General features: G+C 41.4%; 1 protein-coding gene across 1 annotated transcript in view; it reads right to left on the bottom strand.

The window, feature by feature from the left end:
• Positions 1-8,172: 8,172 nt before the first annotated feature.
• IRS1 (insulin receptor substrate 1) overlaps positions 8,173-26,826 on the bottom strand; it is a 43,839-nt gene continuing 25,185 nt past the window's right edge. The window contains exon 2 of the mRNA XM_015871392.2: positions 8,173-9,239. The gene's annotated coding sequence lies outside the window, so the exon portion shown is untranslated. The remainder of the gene's footprint in view (positions 9,240-26,826) is intronic.

The raw sequence follows: 26,826 nt of genomic DNA on the forward strand, positions 1-26,826 counted from the left end.
AATTCTGTATAGAAAATACAAACAAAGAAATGTTTATAAAAATTTAACTTTATGTAGGGGAAAAAATATTAACATAATTCATTATAAGCCTTATCTCTAGCCTTGCTACCATCTGTGGTGGGGATTTTGTTCTGCATTGAAACAACCAATATACAGCCTTAAACACTGCTGGGAGCACACAAGCCCTGTGTTTATTCCCTGAGACATATTCATAAATTATAAAACCAAACGGGGACCACTTTGTGTGGGCTGCAGGAGCGTACTTAGTAATGACAAGTTCTGTCTGCTACTGTGGCCAAGGCAGATATTCAGACACTTGCAGCCAAATGCATACTTGCTTGAGTCTGGTATGTTGACCTTGAACACCTGAACAGTGGCCCTTAGCTTCCCACCCCAGATTGACAGCATTCATTGTGCTTGTAACTGCTGGTCAGTCACTCATGGCACCTTTACAGGCACTGGTGACCTCAGCAGACAAACTTTGCTCTGGTCATCCAGTTTCTGTGGGCAAAGATGATGGCCGTGGATTTGGTTGCACTTTTCCAGTCTTTGTTGCATACAGTTTTTAAACTCACGCTTCCCTGGCATAAACACATATCCAACCTTGAGACTTATAGTCCAACTTTCCCTCAGCCAAATTTTGCTGGTTTGAGGAACCATTACCTCTATTCTCTACTTCCCCAAGCGACTCTAAACTAGGGAATAGGCTGATCGGTATTTACAATTGGAGAAGTACTTATTTGCTTTGTGTCTCATGGCACTGGCTTATAGGAGCTGTGCATGATGTTCTCCCACACAAATGCAGGTACAGTTCCCACTATTGTCTCAAACACTGGCAGGGAGACACGTGTCTCCCCTTGGCTCCAAGCAAAGAATCCTTCTGACTCCCTCCTCCTTTACGCAGTCTCAGTATAAGTCTCGGTATTTAAACAACAGACAAACACTAATGTCTTACAGATTACTTTGTAAGGTATAATTATTTTCAAAAGAAACTACTGATCTAGAGAATTACTTTACTCTCAAAAATGAATGCTGTTTTCCATGCCTTAGGATGTCAAGATACCTTATCGCGTCTGAATAGTTCAGTTCTCTCTGCTGTACATTACCCTGATTAATTCTGGCAGTGATGAAGTTGTAGAAGTGATTTAAAGTCATAAAATCATATGGAACCATTGTATTCACCACTGCAAAATCGCATCCCTGTTTTAACCATTGTGACCCTTCTCCTTTGAGGAAGCACAGGAAGTAAAACCTGCTCCTGGAGGGGTTTTTTAGAGTATTTTCCTTTACCATTCCTTCACCATTAATGAGAATGCACAGATTCTTACACTCAGAGAGACTAGTTAGTTAAGAGAAGCAACAGTTTAACTAAGAGTGTTGCAGTACAGCTAGAGCACCGGATAGGTATCCTAAAGGAGGAATCACCCAAGAACAATAAGGCTATTAAATTAAAGACAATCAAGCTAAGTTCACTCTGACAGTCTAACAAATTACAAATGGAAGTGACAGACATGAGAAATCCAACATGTTCGCAGGTTAAAACAGGAATATGCAGAAATACCAGCCTCACCGCTTATTTCCTTTCTTGGGTTTTCCCTTATTATTGCTATTGAGTATTTTTAGGGAAGCACTGCAAATAATGGCAGTTATCTATGTGAATTGTATACCATTCGTGGCTCAATGTTTCTTTTTAAGTAATAGCCGTGTCTTCTTTCAGGCTGAGCGTGTATTTCATGTGGCTTCCCAAAATAACTTCTGGCAACCCCTGCAGCTAAAAGAGCTGTTGATTTCTAGAAAGTGACACATTAAGTGTCTACAGAAAGATCAAGTATGAATTGATTAAAGAGCACCTATCTGAATGTCTACTGTGAAGTGATCAATCACTGACAAGTTTCTGAAAGTGGTTTCAACTCTGCATGCATACAAAGGTAATAAGTAGCTAAAAAAATACCAAGCAAATGCTTAAAAGCGTTCATCAAAGCTCTCCTTAAAAGAACTAACCTATATGACATCAGTTTATATTACTGCTATATATGAGAAATGCTTAAATAACAACACTGCTAAGAAAATGGACTGGCACACCCACTTCATTGTTATCACAGTGGCATTTGCTTAGCAAGGATATGTGATTATTTTACAGTGATGGAAGTTTCATTAACAAACAATTTTACTGTATTGCCAGCTAGTAAAGTGTTCAACAAACACACTGGGCAAAAGAGACAGCTCCTAAAGTAGCAAATTCACTTAGCTATTAGCCTGCTAATTTCTTACTGCTTCTCTAATACAGCCCATATAAGCTTAATAGGTTGCTGCCCCACACTGGAAGTTGCCACCTCTTGAGTAATGTTGTGACCTGTGTTACCATGTTCCAGACTGTACTTAGGAAAACATGTTTTAAAAAAAAAAAAACAAAAACAAGTGATTTTTATTTAATTATCTTTTTCCCCTTCCAGAGTTCTTACACCCAGGGAAATCAGGGCATACAGCTGATCGGGAGCAAAATTACCCAACCAGACAAAGCAACCAGTATTCCATCAGTCCATCATACTCAACAAAAGATACCAGAGAGGGCAGAACCTTTTTAAAACAACCTAACTCTAAACTGTGGAGAAATAGTTTTATTTTTTATTTAAAAAAAAAAAAAAAAAGAAGAAAATAATGCTGTGGGCCCATCTGCTCTCATTAAAATCGGAGAGGCTGTAGTTGCATGATTGGCTGACACTAAGGGCAATTCCAAGTTAAGAGTTTCACACTTTTCCCAGTTCTTGGGTCATTTATGTCAAAGTTAATTCAGTGATATTACTCACAGTATGTCTCCAGAAAGTTCTGCTGGTATGTTCTACTCAATCGGGGTCAAGTGTGACTTCCATTATTAGATTACAAAGAAGGTTTTTGAGAACTGCAAACCTGGCCCAAAAGCTCACATTCCAGTGAGAAAACCTTGACTGTGCAACGGGCTAAAAAGAAACACAAGAGCAAGGGACTGCTGGGCTAATCATGGGACAGAGAATGGGACCTTCCAGCAGCCAAGAGATCTGAGTGAGCAAGATAACGCTGAGGAGAACAGAGGAAGTATTAAAGTGGAGACTGAAACCTGGAGAGAGATGAAGGGCTGAGCAGTGTTGCTGCCCTGCAACAACAAAGCTCACATATTCTCTATGAGTATTTCTGTGCAGCCCAACACTGCAGGAGTCGAGCGCTTCTTCTTTAACTAATCCATCACCTCTGTGAGGAAGGTAAAATCACACTTGTTTTGCACACAGAAAACTAAGACAATAATATCAGCTGGTTTATCTGACAGTATTGAGGAGGAGGTAAGAACAAACGGCTTGCTTGTGTCTTTGTTAGCTCTCGTTATAAAAATAACACAGCAGGCAGAAGTGCCTTGATCTTTCACACACATGTGTCGTGTTCGGGTCCTTCTCCTTATCTCTCACCTCGGATGGCAACCCTCAGAATTACCGACATGACTGAGGGAGTGGCACTGAGCCAACAGATTACCAGGTCACTTCACACATAGAGAGTCAGGCAAGGAGGAAGCCCTGGCAAATTGCTTTCTGGCAGAAAGAGCATAATTTCAGCTTACCTTCTGCTGCGGGGTGCCGAGGTGGCACTGAGTCTGGAGGGGTGAGGTGGGACTGAGTTACTGAGGGAAGCCAGGGAGCACAGACTGCACTACAGCCCTCATGGGCACGCTGGGAAGCTGAAATTAATGTAAAACACACTGCTGATAAAGGCAAACTGACATGTGAGCGAGATTACTCTGCCATGTAGCTGAGGAAAGCCAGACAGTGTGGTAAAACCGCCTCCTCTGAGGAGGTGAGTGCACTCAGCGCACAGCAGCCCGGGGCTGTGCTGAGGGAAAGATAACCAAATGCTAGTTTAACAGAACTGAAACACTGTTCTTCATTCACCAGCTGAAGGTAAAACAATAAACTGATAAACAATTATAAATACTACACCTTCTTTTGGTTAACGCTCAGAGATGTGGTAAAGCTGCACTACCCCGCTCTGAGGGAATTTAAAGGGGCAGCGTCCTACTGTGCAAGTAACACCAAGGAGGACAATACACTGATATTTCAATATATCACTGACAATAAATGGCTCATGGGGTAACTGACGTTTTACTTAGTCTAACTGATAATAGGATTTCTTAAAAACAAACAAACAACGACAAAAAACCACCACAAGTGGACAAGCAACAAGAGCCACATGAGACATGGCTTCCCAGCTAGCAGGGCTGATGCTGAGGCCTTTCCCACCAGAACCCGTACACTGCCCAGCCAGGATCAGCGGCCCGGCCTTCAGGCCTCTGTTTGCATTGAGAAGGTTCAAACACAAAAGCAGGCAGTCAAACTGTGTCAAATAAATTACATAAGAGTGGCTGAGTTTATGATTCCCACATAAACTATATTTACAGTGCCAGAAAATTCTAACTGTCAAACAGGAGCAGACCTTGCAGGAAGAACCTTTCCTCTCCAAAAATGCCACAGATGTTTTCCTGTATTTCTATCAATTCTATGGCTGTGGTGCTCTTGTAATTGTTTTCCCTGCAACACTCTACCCTCTGCAAACACAGGAGGCAAGTTTTCCAGGCAGGTCTTTTTTCCTCTAAGTAGCCATTTACGTGCACCATTTGCATTAGATAAACACAAGGCCTGAGAGCAGCTGAAAAAGCATGCTAACTTTTTTCAGCCACACTGACTATTCTTGCCATTCTGATTCAGTATTCTTTATCTGCCTACGAATAACTTAATTACATCAAGATGATGTATACCTCTGGTTTAATCTACAGAGGGCACATAGGTTTTATTTTATAGTTTTACTCCCAGTCTCCACATGTTACTGCCAAGAATACTAGTACAGCAGAAATGACAGATTCGGGGGTCCCAGCAGCCAGAGGGGAACCCACCAAATAAGAACTTTTCCATAGGTTACGCAATGTTGCAGGAATTTCCAAAGCAGTCACTTTTCCACGTACTTTTCTTTTTTCCCCCTTATGCATCCTGGTTACACAAACCACCGTTCTTCAACCCACCAATCAATTCAGATCAAGAGATCAGAACATCACAGAGCTTCTTACTGAAAACATCCTCCATCCTGCTGGCACAAATTATGAGGTACAAGGCGTCCTATGTCCCATCCTCCTCCCAGGGGCCCACCCACTGCAGGCAGACACAAACATCGGATTATTCCATTGCTACCAGCCCAAATGTAGAATTCAAAACTTGCAATCTGAAGATGTTTAAATACAGAAGTTCTATCAATGCTGCTTTTTTTATTAGCCTACAGCTTTTCTTCTCATATATAAACGTTCTTTCAGAACATGTATTTGGAAAGAAGTGAACCGGACAGATCATGGTCATCCTCATCCCAGCTAGGTTCCTCATTTTATCCTTTATGTGAATGGTTCCATCTCACAGGACAAAGGATGAAAAAAGAAAGTGCTTTTCTACAAACTTTAAGTCCCTATTTTTTTCTCCATTTCCCTGTTTGTTTTTTCCATTCTCCATCCTATAGCCTGGAGAGTTTCATATGGGCATCCAGTAGGTTCAAAAAGAGTTCATTTATGGTATATTCAGTCATACCCAAATTAAATTAATAGTGAAGAGATACACACAAGATGAACCGGACAAGTGAGAATACTGACACCTTATACCAGTGAACCAGTCTGGCTTGCACACCACAAAACATATAATGTCTCCAAAGAGGGGTGGGAGGTCCCACAAGAGATGGACAAATGACTTCAAGAGAATGAGGGTCAGTTATTGCTCATTCTCACTTCTTTAAGTAAGCTAGCTTAGGTGAGCTAAGTTGCAGAACAAAGCATTCAAGCACCTATCCAGACTGATTCAATCATTAGCTGACATGCTGTACTTAAGCTCCTACCAAGTACCAGCTTCAGCTAATCATTTCAAAAGCAAATGTGAATGCTGTGCATATTGCAGCATTAATCTCTGTTATTGCACAGCCGGGTTATGTAACTAAAATACTGCACACATTGAGCTGATAGGAGCCATTTAAGCACATACTACTCATTACACAGCCCTTGAATGTAATAGAGGGCATGAATAATAGCTTCAGCTAAGAGTCACCCGGTAGCAAGACTGACACGGATGCTTAGTTCTTAAATATGCAGGAAGTAAGTCTACAACACCGGAGTATGCCTATAAATGTGGTCTGTTTCCTTTTCTTTTCTGAATTTGTACTTCTGTTGGAAAAAAATCATAAACATTACCAAAGACTGTTGAAATGCTAATTAAAAAGGTTAATATCAAAGACTACAAATATTAAGAGCCACAATATGTATCAACTCAGCAACGAATCAAGCTTTAAAACAGCAATCATTGTGGGTGGGAGAGGAGGAAAGTAGTATATAAGCACTGCTAGTACTTCTGGAAACTGCTTCAAACTGCTTTTACAACCTCACTCATTTTCAACCAACAGCACTAACAAATGCCTTCAGTACCACCCCTTTTTGAAAAGCAAGAACGGCAGCACCCCCTCGCCCCCCATTATAGTCTTTTTAACCAACAGAATCACCTCTACCAACTCCTAAAATTCTTTAAAAAAACGAACGTTATAAACAAGATGTGCTCATAGATGTATCAACTCAAAATAGTTCTACCTGGGTTACAGGTGCTAACTACTGCCTCTTAACATCTAATAGTCGCTTCCAGTACCTACAAATATGTTTTAATTGTGGCCAAAGCATGCAAATTATCTGAAACAACACAAAGCAGAATGGCCATAAAATACTGTTTTATCCAAGGCACATTAATATCAATATGTGGGCCAACATTCAGCAACCAAATCAACACTATGAGCTTTTATACTGAGCTATTAAATCAGAGAAAGTTTTAGGTGGAGGGTTTGAGAAGGGTGACTTGGTTTCATTGTTTGCTTCATTCTACTTCTGAACACATGCAGATGAAATACAGTCTCCTTATATATTAATAGTTCTTTAGGAAAAAACATGCTAAAGCTCTTTGAGAGCAATGGCAAGCTCTTGTGGGTTAACTTGCCCCTTCCTACATAAAGAAGTGATGCTGCATCTCTTTTACTGATCAGCATCAGCTTCTTTTGGTGGAGACTGTTTTGTCAGCAAAGGATGAAACTTCCAAAGGCAGCACCCTTGGCAGTCACAAGCCCATCTTAAGCTGCAGCTTCACCATTCACCAACATCCTTAAGTCTGCCAGCATCAGTACACACGTAATTGTCACCAGAGAGCTGTAATGACTGCAATAGTATAAGGTGTAAAAACTTTCTTAACAGAGTATTTTGACATGGTAGGGTCAAAAAGTGATTATACAATGATTATACAAGTGATTATTGCAACAATAACAGTACCTTGAAGGGAATGGTAAGCCTCCAAGATAAAGGCCAGGTGAAAAACAATCGAGGAACATCCCCTTCATCTATCCCGCAGTCAGAAGAGGACACTGCACTAACTTCAGCCCAGCCCCAGACACTGTAAACATCTCAGAGGAAATAAATCTTTTTTTTGATGGTTTGACATCCTCCTATACTCCATGGAGGGCTGGCACACTGAGCACCTGCCTTTTCTTGATAACAAGAATTATATCAAATGTGCCCTGGTCCATAAAGTAGCTTTGCAGAAGCAAGAGCAATGACCAACAGGGACCTGAAATAGCCTCATGTTCTCTTATCATGTCAAAATTTTCCTTCGAGATCTCCAATCTCATTACTTCTCCAGACCCAAAAAGAACTAAGGCTTTACAAATGCTACGCACAGAATAACATTATACACACAGAGCCAGAGTAAAGCACAGAAATAAGTCACAGAAGAATTCTTCATTCTTCCTCTTGCACCGACTTGCAGACAGTCGTCTTGGCCGCTGTTCGTAAACTCCATGCTGCCATCTTGCTCCCAGTGGTTTAACTTGCTGAGAACTCTTGCACTGATGTAAGCAGAAGGACCGTATCCCCACAATTCACCAGAGCAATGAAACAAGAGCCTTAGTGAAATATCCGAGCATGTCACAGAAAGGCAGAAATGTTTTCTGTTGGTCCTTTACAAAGCACACTCTCTACTGCACCTGATTACACTCAGCTTTCTAAACTAGCAGTGATCCACAGCCATTCTTAATGAAAGAAAGCCACAGCGGAGCAATCTGAGACAGCTTACCAAGAAAAACATACAAACAAACTACAGCAGATAAAACAGTATCTAGTTTATTACATATAGAAAGAGATTTCCAGAATTTACAAACACCCACATTTTCATTCCAGGGAAAGAGTTAATTTGAAAAGTTCACCCTTTGTTTTCATTTTGTTTTGTGGTTTTTCTGTTTTGTTTTTTTCCCCCTATTCTTTACAATATATACAATGGAAGACTTTGATTTCTTTTTTTTTCTGATTTTTTGTCAGTTTCTGTGCAATTGATGAATTCAAGTTGCCATTTGTAAATACCATGTACAGTAAAGTTTGTCTTCATTGTAGTTAATACAGATTATTATTTTACAAGGCATACAAAATTACTTTTCTTCTGGAAAGAAATCAGCTCAGTATCAGGGTTATCTTACAACTGATAGTATCAGCAAATATGACTGTACAATCAAGGCCCGGGGACCAATGACTCGTATTATATTATTTTCTGAATTACAATCTTAAAACAAGAATAGTACCCTACTCTATTCTTAGAAGCCTTGTTTTAAGCAGGTTTCCCACTCTGTTTACAACAGAATATAGTATACCTCAGTTCCACATCAAAAAAAGATGTGCTGTAGGAAAAGTTACATTTTAATTAAAAAAGTACATGTATAAATCAAAACCTATGTTAAATATTTAATACTCTTCAACCAACATTAAGTTTTGTATGTAATAATTTACAAGGATGATTTGTCATACAGGTTTTCAGCAGCAAATGAAGTTGTGTAAATGTGCTAGTAAAATACCCATTCTCACCATGACACAGTGGTGGGCACATCAGTTCATTGTGTCCAGCTAAGTCCTTACGGTAGAGGATTAAGTAAGAGAGACTCATAGTCCAGGTGTCACAGTGCTTCTGCTTGGCACAACACAGGATGTGCAGCTCAGTCAACTAACTCCTGAGGTTTGTGTAAAGTAAACAAACTGAACTGGATGCATCGTACCCATTTACAGAGGAAGAGGAAGAGGAGGAGGTGAGGTCCTAGTTGTGGTAACATGAAACATTTAGAGTCTTGATACCCATGAGTTAAAAGAAGGATTTGCTGAGGTTGTATAGGTCGTCATTCTGAAAAGGAAAGAGAAAGAAAATTAGCATCATGAGCACTGTAACATTTTCCTGTGATTATCACATCACCCCCAACATATTCCACCTTTTTCTTTTTCCTCTTTTAAAGTGTTATCACTCAAACTGAAAATGTTAGCACCTTGAAGAATTATGGCGTACACATTTGGACTGTACTCAAGCATCCGAATCACAAGAGCATTTAAAACAGATGTCAGCAATGAAATTACAATCAGTCAGAAATACTTTTAGACTTGCAAGAGATTCACCTAATCAGAAACAATGTCATTGTCTATACAGATTACCCCACAAAAGCTCCTACAGGTAGGTCAACACTAGAAGTGCTCTTATGGGATACATCTACATGAGCAACAGAGGAGGATGGAGTGAGACTTGGTGCCAATCTGCCTTGTGTCCTACTGGGAATCCCCTGGCAGACTCTTCAGCCTTTGGCAGGACATGATCTCCTTGCTGGAAGAACAAGGGTCAGAGTCGCACATCAGGGCACCAGCAAGAGCTCCAGCTGCCCGTAGGCCGGGCTGGCTACAGGTCCACACAGAGCCCACCAACAGGCAGCCACACAGAATCACAGAATTGCTCAGGTTGGAAAAGACCTTAAAGATCATCAAGTCTAACCACATCCCAGCCTGCAAGCAAGTGTATACAACCCCAGTGCTTCTCTCTTCACACTACAGCGGGATGGATGTAGCCATACCTACTGGAGCCTGAGCAACACCCCCATGAAATGAATATTGGTTTTGTTTTCACTGGGGTTAGAGGACTACCATCATTTACATTTTGGGAGTTTCACATAAAAACTGATGAAGCTAGACTTAAGACTTTACATAAATGTGTGTCTATTTCTATATTAAATATTAACTAAGCTCCTGAAAACATAGGTAAATTGTGTGTTTTCCTCCGTACAAATAAAGACTTCCCATACACACGTTGAAGTATAAAACTGAAAAGACCTCCTGTCCTATGTTCTTTAATTGCCCAAGAAACAGAATTTACTTTCTGCGGTCCTTCAAGTGAAAGGAAAGCCTATGTGATGTGTGGTATGCTGTGAAATCTCCCCAGAGAATTACCTCACAGATCTCTTATTTACTTCCAACTTTCTTCTGCACTTGTATTGCAACCTCCTGGAACGTTCTGAGCAGAACATCTATATACAGCTTTGCAACTATGCTTGACCTAAAATTAGCCAGTAATGCCATACTGGATTAATAAAGATTAATGACAAAAAAGAAATGGCTTAAACTAAATTGAAGCGTAATGTGTGCATTGAAGTGCCCATTTCCCATCCATCCTGTGTGCAGCAGGGCTGCAGGAGGAGTTCAGTGACCACTGGGAGCGCCACCAGTCTTAGCTTCTCTGCACAGGCGAGGCAAGATGAAGGGGACGGGTGTCCTACATCATTGGAACTTACTGTGTTAAGAGATTTTAAATACTTAAAACAATAATAATTTGCAACCTCAAGACACAAAGTGACACTTCTACACTAGCCTTCAGGTAATCTCAACTGGAATATATAATCTAGGAAACAAAATGGTTTGTCTAATGCAATTCATCACCCATTCAACCAACGCATTACCACTGCTATTTTAAGAAGTCGGAAGAGTAGAAGAGGAAAGAGTTAACAAGTCTCTATGAAAATGAAAACACTTCCCAGAGGAATTCACTAAGCAAATAGTACCGAAGAAAATCAGAGTTACAGCAGCTCAGACACTTGAATCTTAAAGTCCTGGGAATGTGTAAATGAGTTAAAAAAAAAAAAAAAACCCACAAAAAACCACAGCAGGCTCAAATATCTGAAAGCTTGAGACTCCAGATGAAGACAGAGTCACGCAGGGTGTGAACAGAACCGGGCTGTGCTTCGAATAAACTTCAGCTGCTGGTACAAGGGGAGGCAGGACATGGGCCCTGTCCTCATGCTTGTTATTGCACCTCCAGTACGTCCGAAGTACAATATGGAAAACTACTTGTCAAGCAGGAGAATTATTACCAGACCACAGTTCAGCCCCTGTCAGTCATTTTTGAGACTACCACTATTCCAGTTCACAAACCTCCGTGACATCGTAACCAGCACCATTAAGAAGTACTTTTTTGAAATTATTTTTAAGAATTTCTACTGCTCACCAAGATACAGAAGTTCATTAGAAACTATTTACTATTGTGTCCTAACAAAAGAAAACACCACCAGCATTCAAACTTCAGTTTAATGTAACAACCCCTAACTGAAGTTACTGGGGTGGCAATGCACCCCAGTGCATTGTAAAACCTGCTATACATCTTCTATGATTTAAAGAAAAAAACAACAAACAACAACCAAACAACACAGGGAAAGAGAAGTCCTCTTCTAATTTCATGAACAGAAAAAATTAAGACTATGCGATCCACCCTGTGAGATTACTGACCGCGATGACTGTTTTCATCTCCCCAGTTCCTCTTAAAAATCTCTTTCTGAGTAGCAGAGAACAACCACCCCTGCTGCTATGACATGACAGAGGTGCCTGCTCTGCCTTTATGCACAACAGTGCCCAGAAAGCAGCTCTTCTGAGAGTATGCTGCTGCTCCAGGGCAACTGCCGACAGCCAACCTGGAAGGCTTTGATCCAGGGAACTCTTGATTGCACATAACTTCCAGCAAAAATCCCCATCCCTGATTTTAGCGTACACATGTTCTTTGTTAGACTCAAAAGAATACTTAATTTTTTGGCATAACCTCTCTCTTCGGGGAATTATTACAATATGTTTCAAGGCGGAAGCACCTTATAAGGTACTGAAGTCATCAGCTGGATACCTCATTGTTTCTTATCAACAACCATAAGCATTTCCTTAACAACATATAAGAACAGTGTGGAAGGCAAATGTTTTAATAGAGAGCGCTAGGACTACAGTGAGCTGAGGTAAGGATCATTAAAACTACTGACATCACCGTTGGCAAGCATGGAAAAGGGAAAACCTGTGTTTAATCTATTTCCTATTGACCACAAGCTTTAGCTGGAGTTCCCAATAATGCAGTTAGTGGTTGACTTTATGGAAAAAATTACTGATGCAAGAAAAACGTACTGAAACAAACAAGGATCTTTAAAAGTTACTACAATGTGCCTTTGACAAGCAGCCTCTGCTCAACATCTGTTACAGCACACATGCAGATAACACAAACGCGCGTTCCAGCTGGCAACGCTTTCAGCTCCAATCTATTAGTCCAGGCTGGATACAACACAACCAACTGGAGTTTCTATTACAGCTCAAGTCCCATTCTTAAATCCAGTAACTCAAAATAAGTCCCCTTTATTCCCATTACGGGGGAACTGGAGGAAAGGCATATTTAAAGTTCTAACTCTTACTAAGCAGAAGGTCTAGACTATTTCACCACGTATCTTTCCTGAAGTTAACTGAATTTTTGAACGCAGAGTAGATACACACAGGACGTAATTGCTGCAGTTCTTCCATCAGCCTCTCTCAACCAAACGTATTCTTCAAAACTGTTCCTAACCCACCAGTATCTTATCTGAAATGATGAGAAAGGAACAAATGCTTTTTGGTTTACTTTAGGATCGTATAGTGCACCTTATTCTGTGCAGATTAAGGAGTGACTTAGTGCTTAACAGACACAACTAAGTAGAGAAACTAAAGGGTTGGGAACAAAGGGTCATAATTAATGAGAGTCATGAAGAAAATAAAGCAGAAGACCCATGCAGAAATTCACAAGCCCCAGTCTGCACTTAGCCCGGGCACCCACTGTCTGCCCAGGTAACTAAGAGTCTTTAGAAATCTGAAATGGGTTAAACACAATAAACAGTGATGAAACACTCATGTATAGCTCTCATCTGGGTGATATTTGCATGTGTCATCATCTAGCTATAAAGAATTAACGCACAACTCCTTAAAAGCTGAATTTCTCCATGTTTTTGCCTTGGCCATACTTGTGATCTTAACTAGCGTCTGTTTACATTTTTCTTGGCATTACTAACAAGCACACAGATACAGGAAGTATTCCATTTGGATAAATTAAAAACATCAACCAAGACTTAAACTAGCTCAGATAACTTCTTTTCAAAGAGATGCAAATATACGGTACCATTTTCCCAATCTCACTCAGACCTTGAAAGAGTAAAGGAATGCAAGAAGAAACAATGGTTGCTCTTGTATGTTAATTGCGGCCTGAATTCTAACAAAAGGAATTCAAAATAGAACTAAACAAGGTAATTACAACGTTGCTATTTAACTTGACAGGCTATAATCTACATTTAGTATGTCTAGATGAGCTCTTCTTCATTGTAGCCTAAAATGCCTATTTCAGCTTTTCCCCTGAATGGCATAAATGGAGAATTACTGGTGACTTGGTTTATCAAGTCCTTTCCTACCAGACTGAGCAGTTTACTGATGGAGGAACCTCAGGACAAGTTATTACTTATTATTGGCAGTACAGTCCTTCCGCCGTGAGTTCAAACAAAATTCACTCCCACCTTCTCCAGGACAGAAAGATGGCAGGGAAAAATTAAAATAAAACACAGACTTTTAACAAAAAAAATGGTGAAGAGAATCAGGTTCTCACACTTCAAGAAGCTCTTACTCCCATTTCCTGTGTTCTGAGCATGGTGGGAAAACACCAAGTAAACCACAGACATTCTTTGGACGAGCTTCTGCTCGGCAAAGAGTTCATACATCTGATTTCAACTTTACAGTGCGTCAACCTGATTCAGGCTCACTCAGGACAAAACTGAACCCATCACTGCAGTCAGCAGGAAAGGCTGCTGCCACAGGCAGGAAACCAAGGACTGACCGCCAGCAAACATCTGGCTTAGGAGAGAGTGGTAGCATTAGAGGTCAGATTTGGCCACTTCCACCTGTAAGGAGCAGGAAACAAGTCAGCTGTTGGTGCTGATGTATAAAGCTTTTGGAGAAAGTAATTCACAACAGAAAAATGATTTAAGGTACTCTCCTGCTCTATTATGCAGTTAGAAGTTTGAGTAAAACTGACTTGACCTCAGAATGAATGAAATAATTCCATCTTTCCTTTTTTCAAAGCTACGAAGCTTTTGTTTCTCTTGAGTTCTTCAAAAACAAGCAAGATTTAACTAAGTTTAAAGAGAAATACCTTGAATTCTATATAGTCCATTTACTGAAGAGATTCTGCATTTTTCCTCACAGTGATGCAGCAATTAGAAGTTACAAACAACAGATGCAGCCCTAGGTTCAGGCTGTTTCTTGAGTTGTTGTTGTTTTAATGTTTGTTTTTTGTTGTTGCTATCCCAATGACATGTAAAATACAGGAAGGGTAAGCTAAGCTCCAAGTGGGATCATCGTGCTCATTTCTTCCCACTTTGTAAGGACAGAAAGTATCTTTCTCCCTCCTTTGCTAGCAGCCCAGGCCAAACAATCAGCTCAGGGTTGAGTCCAACATACGTGAACAAATCCCTTTTGTTTCAGGACTGAAGACATTTACATTCATATGAAGCCTAAGAACACAGAGTCTCCCTAAACTGATACTCCAGAATCACACCAGATCTTCTCATCGAGTTCCTGTAACACACCTGATAGCACCATTTGTTTTTGGTGTCCTATGGATAGATCCACTCACAGCCCAGTGTCTTCCTCCCTCCCCACAGCCGCACTAATGAGAAGGATACCCAAGACCAAACGTGCCTCATCCATTTACTAGCTTCAGTCTTCATGGGACAAAACTGCTGCTGTTTTTAAGAGTCAAAAACAGTCGTAAATTCACCAGAAGAGTCATCTACTATTTTGGAATTTACTGCCCAGTTCACTGAGTTTTCTGTGTCTAACCCTAAAGGATTTGGGACACATGTGCTCCCCCAATGATCCCATAACGCACTGCCAGGTCAAGAAAGCAAAGGTGAAAAACGCACTGTGTCTGCCTGCATCCTTGAAAAAAAGAGAACGTTAATCAGTATTTATAAAACATACGATCATGTATCAATGACGTTACCAAGCAGCATCCAGAAACACATCTTCACGATGCTACTTATTTCTCCAAGGAACTTGCTTAGCAGGAGTTTTTTCCATTTCATTTTGCTTTACTTATAACTTTTATGGTAGTTCAGAACTCAGTAAATTCACCACTGCTGGGAAACATTACAACTGCTCTCTCCCTGTGGGGAAGCAGATGATAAGGAAGCACCTTTAGATGCACTCTCACACCCTCAACTTGGTGCCAATTTAAACTCACAATTAAATCTGACCAACTTGAGTGCACTGAAGCTGTGCTCACACTGTATCAAATAAATTATATCAGCAGAGGAGCTCAGTAACTCATAAAACACAGTGTAGCTTTCACATCATCCAAATACATCTCAGTCACTCAACTTTCAAGTTCATCATCTTCCTGTTAATTTGTGGATCACTTGCCTTTCTGCACTGCAGTCAGTGCAGAAAGCAACCAAACATCAGCAATTCCCCTCTGCTCCTCTGACCCTATTTTATAATGCTCATTTCCTTCCAGACTATCTTTTTACAATATGTGAAAAATAAAACTCAGGAACAAACGACAGCAACAATAAACCCTACCTAACAAGTTCTAACTACCTTGAAACCATACGACACATGCTAAATTGTAAGAGTTCCACCTTAAAGGAAAGATTTGCACCATTTGGATTAGCCAGAGCCATTTTCCTCCCAATGGACGTTAAGGGGAACAAGGCAGAAGAAAAATGGCACTTAAAAGGAAGACATACAGAAGCCCCGCAGGGGATAACCTGGCCAGTTGACCTTCCCTTTGAAATTTTGCCAGTGCAAATTAAGTAGCTTGTCTGCAGCACTTCTGGCAGCAGCGTGGGAAGGAAGTTCTGCAGCGATTTTGGACGAAACACTTCCTCAATTCCCAACAACAGCACATTAAATATCAAAAAGGATAATAACGATAATAAGGAGGTACTGGCAAACACATTCTCGAAAACCAGCTATGAAAGCAGAGGAGGGGATGAAAGGAAATGAAATGTCATTAAGTAGAAAGAAATGTAACAAGGTTCAGAAAGCTAAGGTGGCTGCAAAGCATACGTTATTTTGACACCACTTGCCATGCCTTAATAAAAAGCTGTAACAGAAACAGAAAAGAAAATAAAGCAGTGCTTTATTAAAGTAAAAGGAGATGGCTTTTGATGAGAGGCAAAAAGACACAGTAAAGTTTGTTACAACTTGAAGCTGTACCAGAAAACAGTTAATTAACCACAGACTGAGCTTTTCACCAAAGTATCAGGGAAGTCCAATACCAGATGAACTGCACTAGCTGCTTTGTCCCATTTTTGTCTTTGTATAGCAAAGCAATAATAAATATTACAAGTCTTCCCGAGGAATTTGCTTCATTAAGAATGTGTTTTCACATACACCCTCAGGTTACTTCTAGTTTCTTGCAACTGGCATTCAAACTGTGCTCACAAATTCTTGAGCTGCAAAGCGCTGTGGTTGGGGAACACAACCTTGACACAAGGGGATTAAGGACACACCAAGAAGGAGGAAGACCTGAGATCAAAAGCTCATTGGTTTGATTCCCTACATAGCTCCACTCAGGTTGCTCTGTCTGCGTCTCACATAAAACAGACAAAATACCTCTCTACCCATTTACTATCTAAATGAAATTTGCTATCGAGGGGGAGAAGGACATTGCGATGTCTCAAACACACCCAGTTAGCTGAATATCTAAGGAATGACGTTCATTTCTTATCTTCCTGCCTCTCAGTGCCTTGACCATGAGTTGAGAACTTCTACCTGATGGAGGAGGGCAGGCTGTGAGTGACCAGACAGCAGGGTGACAAGAGTTTCCAGAGGGCCCACGTGATGATGGATGCAGGGCAGCATCTGAACAGTGCACTATAAATACAGTACTTGGCCAGCCATATATCAAGGAGAATAAAAATAAATGAATACTTGCTTCATTCCCTCAATACTATTTACAAACTGAAGAAGAAAGCATTGTATGCGAGGAAATATTAATGTCTTTATTCTATTCAATACTATTCTTAGTACAGCCTTAAATGACAAGAATGCATATGCACGAGGCAGGGGCAAAATTATCAGTGCTTAAAAAAACCCAACAAGCATTTGAAAATTTCCTATATTCCAAGCATTACTCAACATTAAAGCACATTTGTAAGATTAAGGAAACATTACATGCAAAGAGAATTCTTAACTGGAAAAAGAAACAAAATCCCAGCATAAGAAAATACATTTTTATTCATAGAGCACACGTTCCACCCTTTAATAGCACTGATTTAATGATGAAGATATTCCGGACTGCAATGGGATTAACCTCAAAAATAATACTGAGCACTTTAACGAGGTCTGAGTTCATGGCTGAATTATCTGCTCTGCCATTAAACACTGAAATGGATGTTTGTATATAGATTAGGCTTTCAAAACAATTGTCATCCAATTTATTTTCAGAAACCATAGTAACAAAAAAACAGTAAATACAGGGCGATGACAGGGCACAAAAGAAACCAAAGCTGGATCCAAAACAATGGGGCTACCTCAAGCTGGAAGCTGAGGGGCAGAGGAAGCAGCACCTGGCAGGCACTCAGGGCCAATCTGGATACAGCTGTGAGTTAAATCCAAATTATAAACACCAATCAGACAACCAAGCCCTCTGCTGTTGTTTCTTCAGAGTTCTGCTCAGTGAAATCCTAAAAGGCTGAATGGCTGCCAACACTGTATTTTAAAGCCATGAACAGCTTAAATGGACTAGTCTTCACTTGATTGCTATGATTTCCAATGGGAAACTGATGAACAGTCACATTAATAACTTAACTTCTACGCCAATCTAGCATTGTGAGACCGTGATTACACAAGCAGAAGTCAAAGTAGGTAAAAGTTGTTCCCATCACCAAATTTGCAGCCAAACATCTTAATGCAGTAATTCTTTTTTTTTAAAGCACACCAAGCAGAAATTTTCTCCATGTACTGCAAGCTGTTCAGCACAACATCAGTAGGTATCTCACCAGATGATAGATACTGTATTATTGTGACACATAAATCTTCCATCAGTTGTCACACTTAGTATTAAGGATAACCTTTTAGAAGTTATTAGCGTAAGTCAACAGTAAATTTGAAGCATATAGTAATACAGATTAAAGGCTTTGCATGCACACAAAAGGATCTGCACGTGATATTACATCTCATTAAAACACCATTAAGGTGTCCTGGTTAATCAGTGATTAAAAACATCCCCTAAACATTAACCCTGATAAAACACGTAACAATTCACCTTTACTACATAGTATGACTGCACTACAGAGCCTCATAAAATGGGAGTTTCTCTGTTTCTGTGACCGAGGACAGGAACTTGGTTGACAAGAGAGGAACTTCTATGTATTCTGCTTGGGCTGCTGACATTCTCAGTGATGGCAGGTGTAACTGATGGCACAGCTAAACCTCTCAGAAGAATAAACTGCATTAATCAGTCTTTTATATCCACTTAATTCAAAATGTTACTCAAAAACACACATTATGTAGCAAAAAAAACAAACAAACAAACAACAAAACAACAAAGAACCAAGCTCCTGGAACACTATGTAGATTAATATTATGCTTGCTGAGCATCAGTAACAGCTTAGGAATGGTCTCATGATGCAGTATCTAACAGGCAGTGACTGAAACTGAGTCTCAGTAGTTCACAGTAGAGCTAACAATGGAGCATGGGTTTCTAATCTGCAGAACTAGGCTTTCTTTTAGTCCTGAGCTGACTGAGATGAACTAAAGAAGCAAGGAGGAGTAGGAATAGAGACAAACTATATCATATACAATATCCTCAAGACAAATTATTGCATCTAACACCTGTGCCTCCTTTTACCATCAGGTCTTCTAACAACTGTATCACACTGCTGAAATGTTCAGGAAAGTTCAGCCATATGCAAAATATCCACTGACTCAAATGCCCTGAAAATAGCCTTTGTAGGCGCACACGTTCTCTTTTCCTTCAGTGTAATTGGATTGCTCAACTGGCAGTTGAACAAGCCAGTCAAAGGGCAAAGGCATTCATCTGCAGCAAAGCAGAAACCTGGTGAGTTAGCACAGAAACAAAGACAGCAGAAGCAGCGTGGATGCCAAAAGGCAGAAAATACATCCTGCCACACTCAAGATACTGTAGTTCTCACTGGTTTCCTGATGGAATGGAGCTCATCATATAATTGATAGCATAAAGAGCTGACCATCTAAACGGGACATAAAAATTAACTTAACTTCGACAAAGATACAAAATTTCAGATATATCAAGCTGTCTTGTGCTGTGTAAAACTCCATGACTGAATAAGGAATCCCTTCTCAGAGGCACAGCTTTAGCAAGCACAGCCCAGAGGCAGCAGAGCAGGTGGGGGTCAGTGCTCACAGCAGCCCCTGTGCCCACAGCACCAAGTCTGCTGGGAACTGCAGTGAAGAGTGCAGAGATGTGTGGAGGCAGGACAGGACACTGTAATAAATGGAAAAGAAAGCCATTGGAAGGAGTTCCACTGCTCACAGATCATCTGTTTGCATAAGCAGTTTTGCTTGGAGCAGCACTTTGTCACTACTTTTACTGTTACATAATGTGCAAAGAATGTATTAAATTCTTAAATACTACATGAAATTTCAGGGCTTGTGCATAGTATGTGGGAGACCAAACAAGATGGGTAATATTCCACTCAACCTTCTAGATATCATTTGAAAATCAGAAGCCTGCAATACACTTCAGAGTGCAGTCACCTGCAAACACCTGCATCGGAAGGAGGCAGCCTGAAAAGCAGAACAAATGTACCAGCAGCTGTGATGTGCAAAAGGGCCATTTTCAAGCTCTCACTGCTCAGACCTTGGTAACCCAAGCTGCGGTGAGATTACAACCAGCAGCCATGTCCTGGAGCAAGTCTTGAGGTAAGTCACTTCCAAATCCAAGGCTCCAAAGCAAGAAAGTTTCACAGCAAGGTCCCTTCCAAGTACTCTCAGAAATAAGAACTGCCCTGAAAGGAGGAGGAGGAAAAACAAGGAACACTTGTTTTCTGCAGAAAACTGCTTCCTGTACTGGCAGTGACAGCTTACTACTACAGTAACAGTAACAGTTTCAGTAACAGCATCATCACCATCTCTTTAAAACCGTTCCTTTCAACTTGTCAAACTTGCTTCATTTCCAGCCACCAGCCATGCAGAATACTTAATTAAATGCTTGATTTTAATTAAGAACAGTGACAGTTGGAATTCAGAGCTCCTGAAGCATCTATAGTCATCTTGCTCTAGAGACAATGCAATGACATACAAACACAACAACCTTTCCTTCCCATAGGTCAGTATCCTGATATTTCAGCAAGGTACAGCCACCTTTCCAACACTTCTTTTTGTCTCTGATTCTCTTCTTCAAGTCACAGCTGCTAGGAAATGATGCACCAAGGCCTGTGCAGCTCGGATGAGGGGTAAGTGCAGTGCAGTGGGAGCAACTGCTTTGAGAAATAATAACTGAAAGGTTCAACAAGTTCTACTGTAAATACAGCTTGGCGATTTTCAGTTACTTGGAGTATTGACATAACAAAGTATGGCTTTGAAACAAATACAGCGCCTGAAATTTAGAGATAACATCCTTCCAAACTTCAAGGTCACTGTTCAAAACGAGCAACACATCAGAGCTGCTCAAAGTATTGGTTGGAGGGGGTGTGAGGTACACTGGTCCCACTGAGAGCAACCCTGAGGATGGTCAGACTCTCTTAGGTAAAGCTTTCCAATGCATTTCCACTGAGCAGATCCCAGTCCCAAGCCATTCAGTGAGTCCACAAGTTTAGGCAATCAAGATATTTGCTATTATCTTTGCGTAACTGTAAATAGAGACTTTCTATTTAAAGATTTAAATAAAATTCTCCTTTGCTACTGCTTCCGTTTGGCAACTATCTCCCAGATGTTCTAAGGGGATGTATCCATCCTCCTACATTCTGTGCTAAGAGCTCCTTGCTGCTGTATTACTTCTCAGCTTGAACTTTCAAGAATGAAGTAAACAACACAATCTGCCTGCACAGTTCCTTCATTCAGAGCCATCTCAAAGCAGCAAGAAGTAGACATAGATCCAGAAAGACGCAAGATTTCAAAGCTGTGTAATGTAAATGCTGAACTGGCCACTTCAAGTATATAAAGCATCACTCCACTAAGCAAAGCTCTCTTCATTCACAACAAACTTTAAAGCAAATAAGCAGGATGCATTACGAGCATCCATCAGACTGGGGCCCGCAGCTGCCCCAAAGCACAGCCCAGGGCAGGCACAGCAGCTGCTGCCCCGAGCAGCCCACAGCCCGCACTGCTGGGAGCCGCCACTGCGCCTCTTTCTTCTGCCTTGGGAAGCCAGCGTGCAACCAGGAACAATATGTTTATAGCATTATAATCCATATTCTGTAATATGTAAACAAGTACCCATTACTTAGAGGCCACAGATGAGCATAATATTAAATAGTAATAGAAAACAGCTGTATTTTCCTTCCCAATTGTTTATATTTCTAAGGCATCCGCTCTTTAAAATATTGTCCATTCAAATCAAAACATGCTGTGCCTGAACGAAGGACAAAACAACAACAGTAGTTTTAAAACACTCCACTTCCTGCAATATTACGCAAATTAAACTCCAGGCTGCAGCCAGAGCAGCTCATGCACTTCAGAGGGTGAAGCCACCACAAACAGGGACAAGGGGAACACACGGCTGGGCAGCACTGCCCTGTAACGTGCCCTGTCACGACACTTGTCTGAGGAAGCTTATAAGGAGAAAACAAAGACACTACAGTCACTGGAAAGCTCAGCAGCTGAGATGTGTGCTCACCGACACTGCTTCAAAATGTAACAAGGGCTTTCAGCCGCTTTGCTTTTCACTGTCATTTCCTACAAAGCCACAGTCAAACGTAATTGTGTTACCTGCACTACAGCAGCAGCCAACAGAAGCTGGTTGGAGCTTCTGGGGGGCATTTGGGATTGGGATAGATACGGTTACAAACCTGCAGACACCATCTCCTGTCATAAACACATTCACACAGAGCTTGCAGCTGGGATTTCAGGCACTTCATAAATAATATCAATGCACTGCTTGCAAAGCTATCCGGAGTCAACAAAATCCAACTATCTTCTTTCCTGCGCATCACAAAATGACCTGTAGATGCCGAGTGATAACTTGGCTACCATGGTAGAAAATAAGTAGTTAGCAGCTAGGTGAGTTCAAAGCTCCCCTGCAAATGTTCACTAGTTTTCTTCATTTTATTTACTCAGTATCGGTTTATTTTAACTTAATACAAAGGTAAGTACATGCTCAGGTCTCTTGTGAAAAGCTGCCTCATGCTGGTTGGAGCCACGAGCTGAGCAGTGAGCCCATGTTCCAGCAGGGAGCTGCCCATGCACACAGCTGCAGCAGCTGGAGCAGAGCAGGGTCAGAAGCTTTCCCTCTTTGCACCATGCAATCTGCAGCAGTGTTCCCCAGCATTCCCCCCCTTCCCTGCCTGCTCCATGACTTACCTGTTCCTCACCCACTTCACAATTTACCTATAAGTACCAGATAACCAGCCCACAAACGTGCTAATAAACCAAGCGCAGCACTTCAGAGACAGCTGTAATTACCTCAAGTTTCCAAGCAGGTCTAACAGCCTGCTGGCTCTTGTGAATGGGAAACACTATTCTTGAGGTATTTATTTTTGTAACTTTGGAGAGATTACAGCTAAACCTTCAGAGTGTGCAGCTGAGCTGTAAGTTGGCGAAAAATATTTGTTGCAAATAAACACAACAGTGAAATGTCAGACTTCCTCTCTATTTTGCCTTTACACCATTCACAGAATATTTTGTCGTCAATCAACAACTTGGTTTCTCTGGCAATATCCCCCCAAAAGGCCCTAAGAGCAACTACTGGTGCAGAACACCATGGATACACTGATACTGTTCTTCATTAAAAAAATCAAGTAACTTCTGCAACTAAAGATGAAATATGTTGAAGAAAAGATTGCATCAAGTCAACACATGGCCACAGCCCAGCATTAATGGCATCCTCTCTCAGCAGAGCTTCAGTGCTTGCTGGAGCCTTCATATCTGCTTCAGTGAAAACTAATACCTCTAGGTTTCAGTGCTGGCTGTTTGTGTGAAACTAAAGTTAGAAGTCAAGCTGAGCTCCATTGGGGAATCAAGACAAGTGTGCAGCCAAGAAAGCTGATGCGTAGGGAGCCTGATCTCATTCTTACTTGAGTAAGGAAGCAAAGGAAGTAAATTCACCTTCTGCCAACAAATGACACCCCGCAAAGCAGATTGCGAGAGCAGTAAGATGTGTATTTTCAAGTAATGCGAAATGCAAGTGCACGCCATGAGGACCCAGCTACCCTTTAACAACCAGCCTGCATTGTAGCAGATGATTTGGGCTAAGTCACAAACCTCACAGATTTTGAGATAAGTTCCAAGGAGGTGCTGAAGTTAACTTTGAAAATGTACAGCACGACTCTGACCTTACCATAATGAACTGGTAACACAGAAAAGGACAATCACGCCCACCAAAGCACCCGGTGATTTGTGGGAGCAGAAAAGAGATTACATGGGCACTTCAATTCAAGAGAAACAAGCAATCTTCTGCTCAGAGAACTCCAGAGGTGAGAAGCTGACAGTACAAAACACCACTGGCAGGACGGCAGCTCACAGCCCCAGCGACCTGCGAGAGGCCAGGCTGCAGCTCTCCCACCTGCAGCACCTGGACACGCTGGGCTGCCAGGAACCATGGCAGGCTCCATGCTCTGCAGCGCCTGGAAGCTGTGACAGGGAGAGGCCAGGAGTCCGGATGGAGGTTTGGAGATTTCAGCGCTCAATCTTTTTGTTAAAATAATTCCTCCATTCTAACAGCAAACGTGACAGACGGGCTGCCAGCCCCATGCAAGCCAGAGTTACAACCAGAACTCAGAATTCAGCTTATTTAACAAATTATCAAATGCTTTTTCCTCTTTCTAACAAGCTCCTTTTGTGTTTGATCCAACCAAGCTGCATCTTTTCTGTCTGCAGTAACATCCTGCAGCAGCAGCTGGGGACATTAGCTCTGTTTGTCCCCACTGCCCAGTGCAGAGCTGCGTGTCTCCCACTGCCTTTCCTGTGCCTTGAGCTGCTCGCAGGATACAGCTGCCCAAGAAGCCCTCCTGACATGCTGTGTTATGGTCAATTACTTCATTATTAGGCAAGAGTATTTTGGACAGCTTTTGCCAACCTCTCAGAACTAAATAAGCAAGCAAAGCTTCCATTCCAACTGCCAATAGGAATGCATATATATTAGGAAGCTGGATTGGATTTCAGTTTCTGCTCTACAAATATAGTTGAAGGGAAAAAAAAAACCAACAACAACCATCAACACAACAAACAGCTTCCATAGAAACAGAGAAACAGAATTGCTGCAGTTGTGCAGGCTGAGAGCTCTCCGCCGTCAGCAGTGAGCAGGCTGTAACATTATCTGTAAGCATCCATCTGCAGAAGAATAATGCCTACGCTTTAAGTAGCAAGGCCACTTGAATGGATATCGAGTACTCTGAATTCATCACCCTCGGTATGCAATTTACAGCTTTACTTAGCCAGTCTTGCACTTCTCTTTATGCTGCATTTGTTAAATCCTCTCTCCCTCAAAAGCACACTTGGTGTACTTCCAGCTGCCATTTTTTTCCTCTCTATTTCATCCAAAGGTGTTGAAACTCACCCCCACGTACCTGCAGGCAGTGCTGGGACTCAGCCAGGGCAGCGGGCAGAGCCTGGCCAGCAGCACCACAACCCACCCCTGCCCACTGCAGCAATGCAGCACTGCGAGGAGTAACAATGGGTAACAATGGAGGGGAAAAGCAGCCCGGCGCTTCTTCACTTTGGCCTCCCACAAAAAGCCACCCTTGAGAAAGATTTAATTTCCCTTCCTGCTTTCTTCATCATTACACTTGATGATTTCTAGGAAGCAAAAAAGCAGCCGCAAAACCATCCACCTCATCACTGGTCTCCCTCGGCACTAGAGCAAGAATTTGGTAAGGCAGCAGCTGATAGCGAACTCTCCTTAGTTGCTCAGCAGGCAACCCTAGAAAGCAACAAAAAGCAAAGGAGGATTTCTCCACACACTTGTTTTCCACTGCTGCATGCCACGGCTGGCACCAAGCCATCTGAAATCCTAAGCCTCCTAAGGTCAGGTCTTCAGTGTCAGGGCTCATCATGTTACCAGCCACTCGGGTTGTTCCCTGTTAGTGCTTTCTCCCCCACCCACCAGCAGTGGCTTGTAGATATGTTCAGCATACTCATTCAATGCAAATTAAAACCCAATTTTCATCACTGGATACTGCACTGACATTTAACTACATTTTCACTGCACTGGATGGAAAAAGCAAATATTCAAAAAGGAACAAAAAAGGATACAAAGTTGGTTCCAGCAGCAAACAGTAGAAAGAGTTTGCAGGAATACTGACATTTTTATATACAATTCATATTTTAATGAGAAAATCTTCTCTTGTCCAAAGAAGAAAAGCTTATTTTTTCTTTGTTTCCAAAGTTACTGAACAAGCTTTGCTTTATACACTTGTATTCTGCCTTCAAAAATTAACTAATCAGAGGCTCCTTTGATGCATTCCATGAAGCTGAAGCATACTGATGAGATTTATGGTCTCCTTCAAGGACGGACTTCTATATAACTTAAGATTTAATTTACATCTTCAGCTATGAAATTTAACCTCAGCAATGCGGAAAGTGGCAGGGAGGGCAAGAAGACAGCAAGAAGCAATCAGTGGGCTCACAACCAGCGAGACAACTGAGACAACTCTGCCCTAGCAAGAAAAACTCAGATGGATAAGCCCACATATTATATAATATAATAACCCATTTTGCTAGTATGGTCTTCTCACTGACAAATTCTAGAGTAGCTTGACACTAGGCTAAGTAAGGCAAAGCCCAACTATATTTGGGTGCAGGCAGAACCAAACTCTTCTTATTGAGGCAGTTTTCCTGCAGGATAAAATAGATCGTAGGACATTAGATTAAAAATGGGTCAAGTTTTTCTTTTTAAGTAAACCAACAAGCAAAGCAAAACCAACAGAAACAAAACTTTGAAAGAAAATCTCTCACCGTTTTTCCTTTTCCTCACGCCACTTTCAGTATTTGGCCAGACAGCTTTTTCTCAGTCTTGTAACCTCTTCAATCTTAAAATCATGCAAAGACTCCAAGTTCTCGTTATTATCCCGTCTTTTAGAAGACTTCCACTCCAATTCATTCTAAAAATATGGCAGAGAAGATACCAACACTGCCTTCCAGTTACCAGTGGTTACCTGCCTACAAGCCACGGCTTTACTAAGGTTCACTTCCAGAGAATTTTACAAAACCACATCCACTTGAAAACAGTGCAATGCTTTCCCTTACACTCTAACTTAGGAAGTACTCGGATTCTCCAGATTAGGATTCAGTGCCTTTTAACAGAGGTTTTTACTCTCACTCACAAGCACGGTCCCCCCAACTAGTTGCATCAGTCTGCAGCATTCTACAACCTACTCCAGGGAACATGCTATGGCAGGGGGTTGGACCAGACGCTCTCCAAAGGTCCATTCCAACCCCTGCAATTCTGTGATTTGATGACTGGCCGCTTTGAGACCAGGCAGAGGCTGAAG

Source organism: Coturnix japonica, chromosome 9 (assembly GCF_001577835.2).
Source record: "Coturnix japonica isolate 7356 chromosome 9, Coturnix japonica 2.1, whole genome shotgun sequence".
NCBI lineage: Eukaryota > Metazoa > Chordata > Aves > Galliformes > Phasianidae > Coturnix > Coturnix japonica.